Source organism: Protopterus annectens, chromosome 14.part0 (genome assembly GCF_019279795.1).
Source record: "Protopterus annectens isolate FY-2018-M chromosome 14.part0, PAN1.0, whole genome shotgun sequence".
Taxonomy (NCBI): Eukaryota; Metazoa; Chordata; order Ceratodontiformes; family Protopteridae; genus Protopterus; species Protopterus annectens.
In genome coordinates, this window is record NC_056748.1 from 1,093,257,599 (window position 1) to 1,093,273,555 (window position 15,957).

A 15,957-nucleotide genomic window follows, 5' to 3' on the forward strand; every position below is an offset into this window, starting at 1 on the left:
CCCAAATGGTCAATAAACTACAATTTCTGGACCACAAACCACTCCTCTTGTGGTAGATAGGCTACCTAGTGCGTACTACTCCCACTGATAAGCTAGAATGCTTCTCTCCAACACAGAAAGGTCTGGGGGGGCTCAGAAACTTACAAAACAGTCCTGGATACAGCAAATCTATATCTGGACTAGACTAGTTACAGAAAAGGTAGGAAACAAGCTTAAAACTTTTTTTTTGCACAAAAGCAGTTAAAATAGTAGCAAAAACACTTTAAATGCAGTACAAGCTAGCACACTTGTGTGTGCAGCAATATTAAGGCAAACACAGTTTAAATAAATGCAGATAAATTAAAAATGACAAAAAAGAGCAGAAAGCAGTAAATTATGAAAAAATCCGAATAGAGGCACTTAGAGTATCTCTTTCTCCTTCCTGTTGCTCTTGTAGTCTGCAGAATGCCAAAACTGGATCTGTGGAGCATAAATAAGTGCAAACCGGGGCTTTTAAATCAGAAAGTTGAAAGGGATGGAAAAACTTCTCAAACAATCAATAAACTACAATTTCTGGGCCAGAAACCACTCCTCTTGTGGTAGATAGGCTACCTAGTGCTTACCACTCCCACAGATAAGCTAGAAGGCTTCCCTCCTACACAGAAAGGTCTGGGGGGCTCAGAAACTTACAAAACAGTCTTTTTTCTAGTTGCATGATGTTTAATGTAAAGGATGACATTTCTTTAGGAACTCTGGCTATTCTGAGCTCTTGGAAGTTGATAACATTTCTCTTAGTTCTAAATGGGTGCTTGTTCTGTGGAACAGTAAGTTCACCATGGTGGGTTTACAGTACAGGTCATTAGAGAAATGGCTTCCTGTTGTTGGTTTTGTGATGGCAAACTCTAGAAAGCTGACAGAGGATTGGCTGTGGGAAGTACTGAATTTTAGGAATTTGGTGGATTTTCCGATGTATTCCTTGAATTCTTCTAGGTTTTAGAGATCGCTGTTCCATATGATTAGGATGTCATCAATGTACCTGCAATAGCAACTCATGTGTTCTTAGTAAGGAGAGGTGTAGATTATTTCTTCTTCCCATTTACCTGCTGCTGTATTGACTAGGCTTGAAGCCATAGTGGCTTCCATTGCTATTCCTATGGTTTGTTGAAAAAAATTGGTTGTCAACTTGGAAGTAGCTGTTATTCAGGAGCAGGTATAATAATCTTCTAATAGTATACAGTTCTTCAGATAAAGCAGACAATTCTTTCTGGTAGCTTTGATGACCACTCTAATTTATTAATTGTGGGGTATAATGGTGTACAGAGCTACATCTTTTGTGACTAACCAGGCATTTTCTGTCAAATGTGAGGGCCTGAATTTTTCTTAAAAGGTCTGAGGTGTCTAGGATGGTAGGTTCAAAATGCAATTTATAGACACTGAGGTATTAAGCCCAGAAAGAGAAAACATTACATATATACCAAGCATGATACATGTGAAGGGGAATAGGGGTGTTGTAAAATACTGGGGACAACTCGAAATGTTTTTTTTTTTGTGGAAAAGAAGGACATCTGATAAGTAACTCTGACAAAAGAAATGTTATGTATGTATAGAAATGGGACATCGTGCAAATTAAATGTGAATTGAAATGTTATAAATGTAACAAAATTTGACATTTATGGATGGACTGCAAACATGAACATAAGTAAAAATGTAGTAAGTAAAAAAGAAAAAGAAAGAAAAGAAATGAACAAAGAGAAGACATTCTAGTAGTAGTAGAAATAGAAGAAAATTAGATGAAGAAAAAATAATAAACAGGACATAGAAGGTGGTTCTAAAATGGGTCATGAAGAAGACAGACCAGGAAGTAGTAAAGGAAAAAAAAAAACAAATTTTATTGGTAAAAGTGTAAAAGAAAAAAAACAATTTATTGGTAAACGTGTAAAAGACAAAAAAAAAAAGAAAATTTAAAGGGATAAGTACAAAAGTAAAAGGAAAGGAAATGGATGAAAAAGAACATATGCATCTAATGATTAGGGATTGGCATAATGAAAAGGTGTTTGACTCACAGACACAAGGTAAAGTGTTTGATTCTCACCTTTCAGAAGGAAATTTGGTATGCTTAGAATGGCTTATTAAGAAAGCTAGATGACTAATTAGTTATGCAGTTATGATACCATGAATCATAGGAAAAGGGCAAATGAAACTTTTACAGTGCTTTCTGTAAATATGACTAATATTAAACATATAGTAAGGAGGACAGGGATTTTGGAGTCATGTAATACATGTGATATAGACGTAGAAGGCAGAAGACTTTTTTAACAAATGAAGAAAAATTGCAAACAGAGAAACTGCTGAGAGGAAACATAAGCTGGAATTTGGGAAATGAGAGATGTTCTAGAATAGCAGTGACCTGTAGAAATACAGAAATGATATTAGGTGTACAGATATTAGATGTAACTTTAGCAAAAATGGGAAGATTAGCCATTATAGATTTAAAGCAGAAAGAAAAAGTATACAGAAAAGTATACAGAATTATAACATTATACAATAGTCACCACTGTCTCTCACTTGCTGAACTGGGCTGGCTTGAACTCCCTCACCTCCTTCAATGGTATCAACTCTCACTCGCCCACGAACTAGTAAACCATTCACTAAATGTCCCATCCCTCCAGAATCTACTCCAACCCTATCTCACCACCAGACCAGTAAGATCCAGCAACAAAAATCACTTGCAGATCACTAAAGTCAATAACTCTGCTGGTGAAGCAGTATTCTCTTGCACCATAGCCAAATTATGGAACTCACTCCCACCCACAATTACCTCCGTACCATCATGGACCCACTTCAAAACTTTACTAAAAGTGCACCTAAAAACATGCGGGCTATGCCCTTGCAACTCCCACTCTAAGATCACCCACCCCATCCAAACACTACCTTTCTTTCCACCCCACTAACTACCTTGATTATAGCAAGCTCAGATGCTCATAAACCTAGTACTTATTATACAGCAGGAACGTTTTATTGTAACATTTGTTAATGTCTGTTATGTACTTCGCAGATAAAGATTCTAGTTGTCTACTGATGTACTATGTTCTTCATCTGTAAATATGTTTGTAATTAATTGCTATGTTAAATTGTTAATGCTATGTAATCCCATGTAACTACTGTCTATTTTAACTGTGGAGCTTTTCTGCTGAAAATGGACCTACGTACAGTCGGACACTCCCAGTCAACAAATGTAAATAAATAAATACATAAATAAATAAATAAACATTATATGGTTATACTAATTCTAAAGAAAGAAAAAGCTTACTTCATCAGATATTAGACTATGCAGTGATAAATATAAATATTACAATAATAGGAGACTTTAATTCTGATTTAAGAGGCAGAAATAAAAAGAAAGGAAATTATATAAACTGCTCTAAGTTATAAGATGTGATTAAGTTAAAACTTTTGGACAACACTTTATGGACTTACAAATAGGGGTATATATGGAACTGAAACATATTATTTTATAGTATCAGAAAATGTAGTTATAGGAAAATGGGAGGTAGTTGAAATATGATTTTCTGATCATCTTTCAATATTTCTAGAGGTAAAGGAAAACAAGGCATATTGAAAAATAGGCAAAGGGAATAAAGAATAAATGAAAAAAACATGGAATGAAGAAGGAAATAAATTAGTAATACAATTATGAAAAATCATATTAGGTCTGAATAGTGGATGATACTTAAGAGAAAATATAAAAAAAAACATTTTTTTACAGTGGCAATAAGATGTGAGAAAAATAAAGAAAGAAAAATATAAAAAAATATAACAATGCATTCAAAGATTTAGAACATAATGATATAAATTTCTTTGACAAGGAATTATATGAAAGAAATCAAGAAAATAAAATAAACAATGGTATTTTTGCAAGAAAAAAAAGAAGTATCATCAGGTTATTTTAGCAGATTAGTAAAGGAAGATGGTAGTGTAATGAGAGAGAAATAAAAAAATACAAAAGGAGAAAAAGAACTCAGAAAATATTATGAATAGTGTAGTACAATATGTACAAGAAATGTTTAAAGAAAAAATAAGGTAGTGAAAAAAACCTAGAAAATAAAAAAGTTAACACAAAAAGAAAACGCAAAGTTGGAAAAGGAACTTTCTTTAATTGAGCTAAATAAAGTATTATGACAGATTCAGCTGCAGGACCAGATTGAACAGGGTATTAAATGTATAAAAAATTAACAGATTGACAAAAAACATTATTTTATAATAAATTGTTAAATGAAGGTTTTATGTATAAAGAACTATGCAATGGAATACTTAAATCCCTATGGAAGAAAGAAGATAGAAGCCAATTAAAAAACTGGAGACTGACAGTATTGAATAATAATGATTATAAGATCTTTATGAAATCAATACAAAAGAAATTTGAAACTAAACTGGAGATATTATGGAAGATATATAAAAGGGAAGAGTTGTCAAACATTATTAATGGTAGTTAGAGAAATGCCGGATGATATTATAAATAGAAAAGAACAATTAAGAATCATGAAAGAAGACTTTAATAAGATATTTGATACAATTAGACATGAAATCTTATGAGAGAGATTAGTAGTACAAATTGTGTAAATGTAAGTATGATAAATTTTGGGGCAAGGTAAAAAGGGTATATAAATAAAGAGAAAAAATGTTAACAAGAAAAATATTTTTTGTGGAAAATAAACATTGATGATATAATAAAAGATAGAAAGGTATATTATAAGAATGTAATGATAAAATATTACTATTTAAAACCATTGAAACATCTAACAGATGAAAAAATTAAAACTATAAAAATAAGCAAATGTGTAATCAGAAAGTTGAATGTCAAGTATTTTTGTGGAGACTGGTAATAGATAGATTTCCAGTAAAAGTAAATATGCCATATGAAAAGAAAAGTGATAGACTATATTTGCATTGTCAAGAAGAAGAAACTACAGAACATGCATTTTTGAAATATAAAAAGAGTAAACAGGGTATGGGGAAAACTATGTAAAAAAGATGTATTTTCAAAGATGTAAAAGAAGTGGCTAAAATAAATATGGATACAATTAAATATGGATATTATCAGAACAGAAGTAAAGAATATGTTAAAAATAGATAAAAAGCTATATGTTATATGGAATAAAAAAATAAACAAAATTATGTTTCATGGTAACAGTATCTGTACATTTGTAAATATGTTATAAATAAGAGTTATTTTTGTACATGCATTAAATAAAAAAACTACTCTTTTTGATAGGTGCATAGGATCTTTTACATTCACCTCAGCTATGTATACATAATAAGGTGACAGAATGAGTGGAACAACATCCTGGTCTCTGTATTTGTTACTACCTTGCCATGAGTGTACTGAATTTTGTTACTAGGTATAATGGTTGAACAGTTTAGATTTAAACAGGGCTAGTATATCTCGATTAGAACATTATGTTTAATAGTTCTTCCTATAATTTTCTGAATCAGGAGAACTGAGATCCTTCTGACTTTTTATCTCTTTTTATTACATATGAACATTGTGCATGGTTTAATTTTTTCAAGATCGTAAACCTAGATATACTTTCTGCAGCTACTGGAAATTATTTTTGCTGGTATTACTCTGGTTGATAATATTTGTTGGTAGATTTGTTGTACTCAGTATGTGTTCAAAAGAGGCATTATAAGTTTGTTGGTTGTACTTTTTTTTCTTGGTTCTTAACAAAAGAGTTGCTGTAAAGAAAATATTGTACCGCATGGAATGGCTTCCCTAACTCTTACAAATAGAAATGTTTGTATTCTTAATCTTAAGTAATGAATAATTTTATGTTGACTTTGTCTTATAAATATTTCAGCTGTAAGTAATCAAACAATTTCTGACTGAGTATATCAGTACTAATTAAAGTACCTCTCCTTGCATAAATCACTTAGAATGCTATATTATATCCCATAAATCCAAGCATCTTTATCTAGTCTGATAGACTTACTGCTATTTCTATTCATTGTGTCATATAACATTATCATTTTACAAATGATCGATCAAATTAGATTTTTTTACCCATTTATCTGTATAACACAGACATATACTTTTTGTTTATATCATTAGCAGCAGGCCGGTGTTTGTATAAAAAGAGTCTTTAGACCAAGTGAGTTACTTAATCATTAAGTAAACAAAGTATAACCAACTCTAAAACTTCCAAGTTCAAGTCAAATGCAGAAAACAGTAAGTTAACGGGGGTGAGTCTTAACTGCTGTCCATACCTTTCAACTGTCCAGATTTTTGCCTCATATTTTTGGTCTGTTCCTCAAAATTCATGACTTTCTGGATTGTTGTGGAAAATCAGTGAGGACTATCTTCACTAAATAATGACAGGCATTTGAGTTTCAGACTTCATATCCTTAAGAAAATGCATGGCAACACAATTACCTTTTATTCTAGCAACTATCTAAACTTATAAGAACAATATGGTCTCTGTTTTTGCAGCTTTGCCCCCTGCCATTATTTTTGGCTTTGTCCAGATTTTTTTGTGCTTAGAGGATGAGAGCTATGATGCTGTCAGAACATTTTGTCTTGGGGAGAGGGAGTAGAAATCATTTTTACCTGCACTGATTTCTGTTAATGTAACTCAATTCACCACAACAGAAACTTTGTGCTCAGATACACTTTTTTCTATTCCCTATGAACACTAAACAGGCCCTGCACTATAACAATGCAGCAGTTCTTAGTTCTCTGTACTGGAACCCTGTTCCTAGTCAAGTAAGCTCTAAAAGTAGTGAAAACAATGTTCATATGATCTTATTATAACCTCTACACACTTGCTGTTGCTGTTATCTCACTGTTCCAATTTTTACCATCCTGCAGTGTCATGTAAGGTTAAATTCCTTCCCTTGACCTGACAGACATTTTAATATAACTGTATCGCATGAAGATCATTCCTAGTTTGCACAGCTTATAGTGCTTAAATTACACAAAATTTACCACAAGTATTTGTTTGCAATGGCTGCTGAAGATCACAAGGTTTGAAAAATATATTTACTCTGCATTTGTTTTCTAAATCTATTTTAACACTCAAACTCTGTCTGAAACCTTAAGAAGAAGAAAATCATTTATGGGCACACCTTTTTCTTGAAAAAATTACAACAAAATGAAAAATGAATATGCAGACAGATAAAAAATATTGAAACAGCCTATACAACTTGATTTTAACATAAACTGGAATTCTCAGCATGTGCAGTATGTTGCCTCTACATGAGTTAGGAATCATAAGAAAATGAACATAAGCAAATTTTAAGAAAAAATAGGTTTTTACAAAAATGGAGTGGGAACAGCAATACTACAGCCCACTACCATGGGATACCTTTACTGTGATTGATAAAGAAATGCAGTAACTCTTGAGACCACAGCCTTACTATTTGTTTATAGTAAACCAAGGTCATTGTACCTGGGAGTAAGCGGAATATTATGAGGTACCTGGGAGAAAGCAGAATATTATGAGGCACTTGGGAGTAAGTGAAATATTATGAGATACCCAGGAGTAAGCTGAATATTATAAAGTAGCCGGGAGTAAGTGGGATATTATGAGGCACCTGGGAGTAACAGGAATATTTTGAGGAACTATTACAACCTCACAATTAACATTTGCACTTAAAGTATTGCTGCTACTAGGATCACAATTGCAGTCGTAGGAATTTCAACAGGAATATGTGCATATGTATGGAAATATGTTTGCTGTCGACCACTGTGGTGCAGTGGTTAGAGTTTACGCCTCACAGCAAGAGATTCTCTGGTTCGATTCCTGGTTAGACTGCCTTCTGTCCAGAGTCTGCATTTCCTCCCTGCAGTCCAATGAGTTTTAATGACATGCAGTAGGTGTGTGTGTGTCTTCTTTGAAGGTTGGGCACCAGAGTGACAACTCAACACTGTAAAAACTCCACTGACAATCAATCTGGGGAGCAGTGATATGCTGTGGTGACCCCTAACTGGAGAACCTGAAAGATAATTATTATGTAAATATGTTTGCTATGCAAGTAAAAATTAACATGCACTCCTGTAATCAACGTTTTTTATAGCACCACATGTGGAAATCAAAACAACCATGACAGGTTTAAATCAAATGAAGTAATGGGTGAATAAACACTTTCTTTATGCCTAGAAAAGCATCACAACTTTTATGTAAAAGGATGATCATGTGAAGCATTGGACATAGTCGCATTTGGAGACGTCCGCTATTAAATAAATCTTTTACTCAGCAAACCCATCATGCACATTTGTTACATACAAGTCCAATTATCAAAGCATCTGCTATTTTGACATTAGAGACACATACATGCCAACAAACTAAAAAGAACTTGCACTTAATTCCCTACAGATGGATGATGCATATAATGCCTCAGCAGTGACAAAGGAGATGGTCTATTCTGTTTAAATCATTATGATGTCAGCCAGGGTGTTCTACATCAGCTTGAGTGCCGTCTGCATGCGTTTTGCATTATTGCCAGCGTCTTGCTATATCTGAAAACAGAGTCTAGAATGCCAGGGCTATGACACCACTTCTTCAACCTCTCTCTCTGTATATATACATATACATATATATACAGGCACACATACATACATCTATATATAAAACCTCTGAGGTCACACCAACAGGCAGGTAATTATACATTTAAAAATTGTGGTTGTACCTCACAGTGAGTGAGAACTTGAACACACAAATGACAGATTCACACCCATCAAGCTCAAGAGGAGCTGAAGGGAGGATAGCAATGACAAGCTGATGGCTGGCTGCCTCTCTCAGGCAGGAGGGTGAGGTGGATGTGATTAGGACACACACATTCTGACTCTCAGTAAATACTGGGAGCTGGAAAGCAGCAGTAATCTCAGGGCACTTTCATGGGCAGGAGGTCAGTAAATTCTCTTGCAGGACTCCATGACACGGCCACACTGACCAAAGTTAACAAAGGAAAAGGGTGAGAACAACTGACAAGTGACTCAAAGTAATGGCTCCTTGGTTTCCATGCTCCTTCCCTATCATGTTGCATTCAAAGCCCACATAGACATGAGGATGTTTCCATCTGAGGCAAAACCTGACCAATGAGCATGCACTGGAGGTATTCCAGAGGAGGACAGAGCTGTGCAGCACTCAGATGTGTGGTCCAAGGTCACACGTGGCTCACCCCACAAATTCAGGATAAATAAAAAAGAAAGAAGAAGAAGAGTATGACAAAACCATGACAACCTGTCAGGTAGTAAAGCTCAGTCTTCAGCAAAGGTGAATGCAGATACCTGCACTGTTTCCACTACATGTATTATTCTTTTAATTCTCCATTGCCACTGATTAAAACTAATAGAGATCAAATGAAAACAAAACATCCTTGTGTGCCTTGCAGTATGCAAAAGCAACATGTAAAAAACGGAGATGGGAACCTGTAAGGAGTGTATGATTTAAAAAAGGTTATGATTTTACTTTCTAAAAGGATACAAGGCTCAAACAACATGTTTTACATGGACCGACTCAAGGCCATGTCACAATACTCAGTATCCTATAGACGGCTTAGAGGTGACTTGCGTCTGGCATATAAGGCATACCCCTACCCATTACTAATGGATTTACTACACATCAGCAAGTCAAGTGGCATCAGAAATATTTGGTCTGGAGAGATAAACCTCTTTTGCAATATCAACAGAATGGTTTGGAGGGACAGGTATATCTCGCAAGGAATACAGTTGTTCTGGAACAGACACCCCATCTGTATAAAACAAAGAACATCCATGTCTATATTCAAGTGCAATTTGTATGTCTGGATGAAAAACAGAAAATTTAGCCTAGGATTGGCCCCTGTACTACTAATAGACAGAGGTTGCTCCTAAATGCTTTGCCCCATGCATAGATCCCCTCAAATTATCTATGGTATGATCAAATTAATATATAATTATCAGCTATGAGATAAGTAAGGCCAATCAATAACCAAATTTGATAGGTTAATTCAAAAGCAAAAATAGAAATTGAGTAGGCTTAAAATGGCCCTCAAGGACAGCTAGTCTAGTATTTACCTATGAACCTATATTTTAATACAAGTCTTGTATACCACTTTTGTTATGTCTCCACCAAGATGTATAAGCAACAATTGCATTAATGAGCCAGTATTTTAAAAAAGGTCTCTTAACTGTGCCATCAGTAAAGATAATGGTATATACAAAGCAGTTTCATTGAAAGTAGTCTGAGCATACCTATAGGCAGATGTCTAACTGCACTGATGTTCCTTGCAGTACAGTAAAGCAAAGCTAATTGCAATGATTTTCTCCACAGTACAGTAAATATGAGGTAAATTCTGCAATAATGGTCTCTATAGTACAATAAACCCCAGTTCAATTAAAGTCTAAATGCACTGATGTTTTCTGCAGTAGAGTAAACAGATAAATTAAAGCCTAACTGCACTGATGTTCTCTCCAGTAGAGTAAATAAGGGGTAAATTAAAGCCTAACTGCACTGATGTACTCTGCAGTACAGTAAATAAAGGGTAAACTAAAGCCTAACTGCACTGATGTACTCTGCAGTACAGTAAATAAGGGGTAGATTAAAGCCTAACTGCACTGATGTACTCTGCAGTACAGTAAATAAGGGGTAAATTAAAGCCTAACTGCACTGATGTACTCTGTAGTATAGTAAATAAGAGGTAAATTAAAGCCTAACTGCACTGATGTACTCTGCAGTACAATAAATAAGGGGTAAATTAAAGCCTAACTGCACTGATGTACTCTGCAGTACAGTAAATAAGGGGTAAATTAAAACCTAACTGCACTGATGCACTCTGCAGTACAGTAAATAAGGGGTAAATTAAAGGCTAACTGCACTGATGCTCTCTGCAGTACAGTAAATAAGGGGTAAATTAAAGCCTAACTGCACTGATGTTCTCTGCAGTACAGTAAATAAGGGGTAAATTAAAGCCTAACTACACTGATGTACTCTGCAGTACAGTAAATAAAAGGTAAACTAAAGCCTAACTGCACTGATGTTCTCTGTGGTACAGTAAACAGAAGGAAAATTAAACCCTAAGTGCATTGATGTTCTCTTCCGTACAATAAATAAGAGACAAAGCAGACAAAACAGTAATGAAACAGATTTTCCCACAAGGTGACAGTGGTACAAGTTATTTGGTGATTGAGCGTATTTTCCAGAAGTAGATCAGGCTTCACTGAAGAATTTACTGCCACCTGCAAAACGACCTGCATCTCAGCCTGCCCCTGACTCCATAAATCCAGGTTCAACTGAGTGAAGTTAAATGCAGAATATAAGTTAGACGAGTGTGATTCTAAAGGGCTGTCTCAAAATGTTTACAAATATAGTGGTGCATGACATCTATAGGTTTGTGTGGTTTCTTAACTCAAGAGATGTGGTAGCACCTGATGTTCCACAGATACAGTGATGTTTGCAAGCATTGCTTCTTGTTGTCTTGATAGTGAAAAGGACCTGCATCTGTACCTAAAAATAGCCAGCACTCAAAACAAAAACATTAAAAGTGGCGCCCTCCCCATCTGAACACAGGGTAAAATTCCCAGGTATACCTGCACCCCCCCCCCCCACGGCCTACTGACTGCATATGGGTATGTAATTTTTAAACAAATAAATTAACAAATTAGATTTGTTTCACTAGCTTTACCCAAGGCAAAACCAGCTGAACTGTATTAAAAAATCAGTAATGTGTTTTGCTATTTGATCATTATTAATCAGTAAATGTGTAATTATTTTTCTGTACTGCTTTTGTCTTCTTTGTGAACTACAAAGACTTTAGTATTTAATGCTGACTCCAGCTCGAAAATATTGTGATCCACTTTAAGTTTACTGTTATATCTTCTGACTGTATGCATACAGCTCAGTGGGAACAAGAAAGTAAAAAAAAGAGAAATAGAAGTCAGAAAGTGCCATTTTAATAATTATGATAACTATAGTGCTGACTGCAGTAATGAATAGCAATAAACCTGCCATTCTAATTGAAGCAACATTATCAGTGTGGCAGTGTAGCTTGTGGAAGAGCAGTCCGGCAGTTCACTTCAAGGTCTTTCCCAATTATTTTATTTGAATTTTTCTGATCTCAGATGTTTTATTCATCTGTACACTTTCCAGATCGACCATGATGTTGCATCTGTATATGGACACAATCCAACAAGAAAGCATCAACTAAAGCTATTCACAAACAGATGAAGAATAAATAATAGTGTACAATTTATAAATAAAAAAACAAAGCTGTTAAAATAAAACATTTATCATCAACCGGAGAAAACAAAAGGCAAAATATAATAAAGGTACAGACTAAATAGAATTAAAGAAATGCAAGTATAAACAAAGGAACTTGAGACATCTTATATCTAAAGTTTTGACTGGGTCTCATTCACTTAAAAGTAATCATTAACCAACCACCCTCTTCAAATACAGAGAAAGAAAGCAAGCTCTAAAAGTATATAGTTCCAAACAAAACAAGTCCTTATGCAGGGGATTGTAGCCTTCCATTCCTGTAACATTGATATATACTACTTCTGAGATTTCAAAACCAGACAGAGAAGTCAGAATCATCTAAGTCTGATTATTCCCTGTACTCTTAGGTATGTGATTTCATAAAAACACTGACGTAGCCCTGATGAAGAAGAATGCAGCTCATTTGATGACTGGAGCAGTCAACAAGTTAGTATCAATCAAAAGGACCTTATTTAACGGAGCCACAATAAAAACATTTGTCTCCTAAATCAAATACTAAATAAAATGATGACAGTAATCAAACAGGACACTTACGCATAGGAAATTAGAAATACTTATGTCTAAAATGATAAAACATAAATCAGTACTAAATGTAGCACATGTTTGGATAATTCTAGAATGTAAATTGAGTGCTATATTTCCTGTGTTTGAGAGTTACATTACTGGTTATAATTATAGGTCAAGATGGACAAAAATAATCTTGGTAGACAAAAGAGATGGAGTTCAGGTGCAATGAGAGCTTAATGAGCTAAACTCAACATAGCAGTGCTGCTACAGAAGAGAAGCATATGGAACTATCAGTGTTATGAAAGGAACCCAAGCAAGGCACAGGTTTGTCCAAACTTCCCTCCTTCCAAAGAGATATCAGGGGAATAATGAGGCGAGGAAATATGACATACTGATATCAGAATACAAGTTTCTGCAAAAGGGATTCCTGCAATGTATTGCAATAACTACTGGAAGTGTGAATACTTTAATTATGATGAAACCTGCAATAATGTTTCACTTGTGTGATGTTTAAGAAAAAGAGCTATAACAAAACTACAGAACAGATCAAAAATAAATCAAACAGAGTTGAATATGATTATATCATATTCAGTATATTGTATCAATAAATTATGGTATATTAATGGAATGGCTTTACATCTTATAATAATGACAACATAAAGAATGCATTAGAAGATAAAGCTTGGAGATCTTAATATTGAGCACAAAAATATGAAAGTGAATATGTCACTGTGGGCAACATCTGCATGTCGTACAAGATGGGCTGGGAATAAAATAAACTGTACGGGTGACACAGTTTCACAGGTTGCTGTGACATAATGGACTAGTTAAACCATCGCAATCTCACTGGTATACCAAACTAGTTAACTAGCTACTCTTCCTGCCCAAAAGGGAGGGGAGACAAGAGCTGGGCATGGGGTAAATTTGTACATCCCAATCCAGTGGTCCAATTTAGATTTGAATGCAGTTAGGGAAGTTTGTTTCAAAGATTTTTGAAAAAGATACTCATCTTGCCAAATAGTTGAAATCGTGCTGCAACAGAGATTTAGGTCCCCTGATCTTGTAATTATTAAACAGGATTGCATTGCATTATTAATCTGTATGAAAAGCATAGATTAGAATTTAACATAAGCAGATTGTACAGTTGGTGGTAACCTTAAAGTGATTGCAGAGGTGCTTACAGAGACATTATCACACCAGAAAGCAGATTATTTTAAAGTACTTCAGTGTTAATTGTGTGGCCAGAGTAGAAGGTGAGTTCATATTCTTTCCACTGGCCATCCTAGCTTTAGCTTTAAGTATGTGTATGACTTTACTAGTATTTTTGAGCTGTGTGAAAAAGTTTTCTACTGCCTACTTAGTCTGGAAGGAAAGTTAAAGGAAAATATAAAACAATGTTCCCAGATATTTAAAATGGGATGTAGGTTAAAGAGACACCCCATTCTTAGCCTGCTAATTCTTTACAGAGAGACAAAGAGTATACATTTAATCGTATCTGCATTTTAAGATGATGTGTATGTAAGGGGTCCTAAATTAATGAGAATTCTGACTATAAGAAAAAATGTATGACCGCAGATTAGGTCTAGATTACAATAAGCCAAAGTCAGTAGGTTTCAAAGATTGTGCAAGTACAGAGTAAGATAAGAAATCAAAAGTCAAAACAAGAGAGGGATGAAGAAAGAACATCATGCAGAATGCCAGCAGAGATGCAGCCAAATGTGTGGAAAGGAGATGATATTTTCACATTTCCTTGCCAAATGGAAGCATACCAAGTAAATCATTTTTGGGTCCTTCTTGAATTCCTAAAATCTGAACTTCAGTAATGAATGTAGAGGGATTAAGCATGTCAGATGCGCTGTTAAGAGCAACAAGCAGGCCTTCTGTAAGTTACTCAAAATGAATAGCACTGATGATATGATGCTGGAAATGGAATAAACGTCTCGGAGTGTTCTATGTCCAATCTGAATCCATGCTTTTGCCAAGGCAAGAGCTCATTTTAAATAAAAAGTGAGTTTTCGAATAAGGAAAATGTTATAAATGTTCACACTACTGCAGAAGGTTACTAAAAGCACAGTAATCAGATTGAAATCTGGGAGACTCATTTTAGGGAAGGAGAATTTGGCTGCATAAATCCAAGTTTCTAACTTATTACATTGGCTACAGATAAAAAAAATAATTAAAAAGTATCAGATGGACATGAATGCAAAATATCTATGTAAAGAAGATGTACCATTTTGAAATGCATATTTTGAAAAGATGAGTTTGAAAAGAAAACTGAGGGGAAGATATCTTTCAAAATATTTATATTAGAGGATTCAGGGGTTACAGAGGATAGATGAACAGACAAAAGCAGTTATTATTAAAATAAGGACTTTTATATTTCAGGACTAGGTTAAAATTATTTAGGAACAAGAAGGTTTGAAGAGTGACTTGGTAGAGCAGGCAAATAGAATGATTTTACTGACTGATTTTTTTAACCAAGGTTGAACACTGTTCTGTGTATACTATTTACAGGCTCAGTCCTGCCAAAAAATTGAATGGTGGATAAAAATAAGAATTCAATATTGTTTTCTGTGATACTTAAATTAGTGATAGTGTGATTCTGCCTAATGTACAGAAAGTGCAAGTGATCATTATCCTAGCTGGATGCCAAAGGTCACCGGGAATAAAAAAAACATGAAATTCAGTTTAAAACTCAACACAGTACAATCTCACAGACTTTACCAGGAATACAACAGCAGAATATATATTCCTGTTATCATCCTTGAAACCATATGCAATAACAGATTTATAAACAGAAGATAATGTATTGAAGAGAGCATCCTTGAGTCATGCCTAACTTATTAAAAAGGTGAGAGGTTCCTCCAGCTTATTAAAACTGAAACACTTGTAATATGGTTTGAACTGTCTGTTACTACACTATTCTGAAAACCCACAACATTTTAATACTTGACAATCAAATATCAATTATGGAGAAGAAATGCTTTTATACATTTAGAGTGACAGGAATATTTCTTCCTGGGTATATTTGCCTTCTAATGTAGATGCTATGGTCTGTAAAAGTACCATGCATCAAATTGATTGGAATGAATACTATTAAACATAATATCACTTTGGCACTAACATCTTAATAATTATCAGAAGTCAGGACTGAAACTTCTCTGCAGAGACTTATATCATTCCTTATTTATCTCTTTTCCTCAAAACTAGCTGCTTG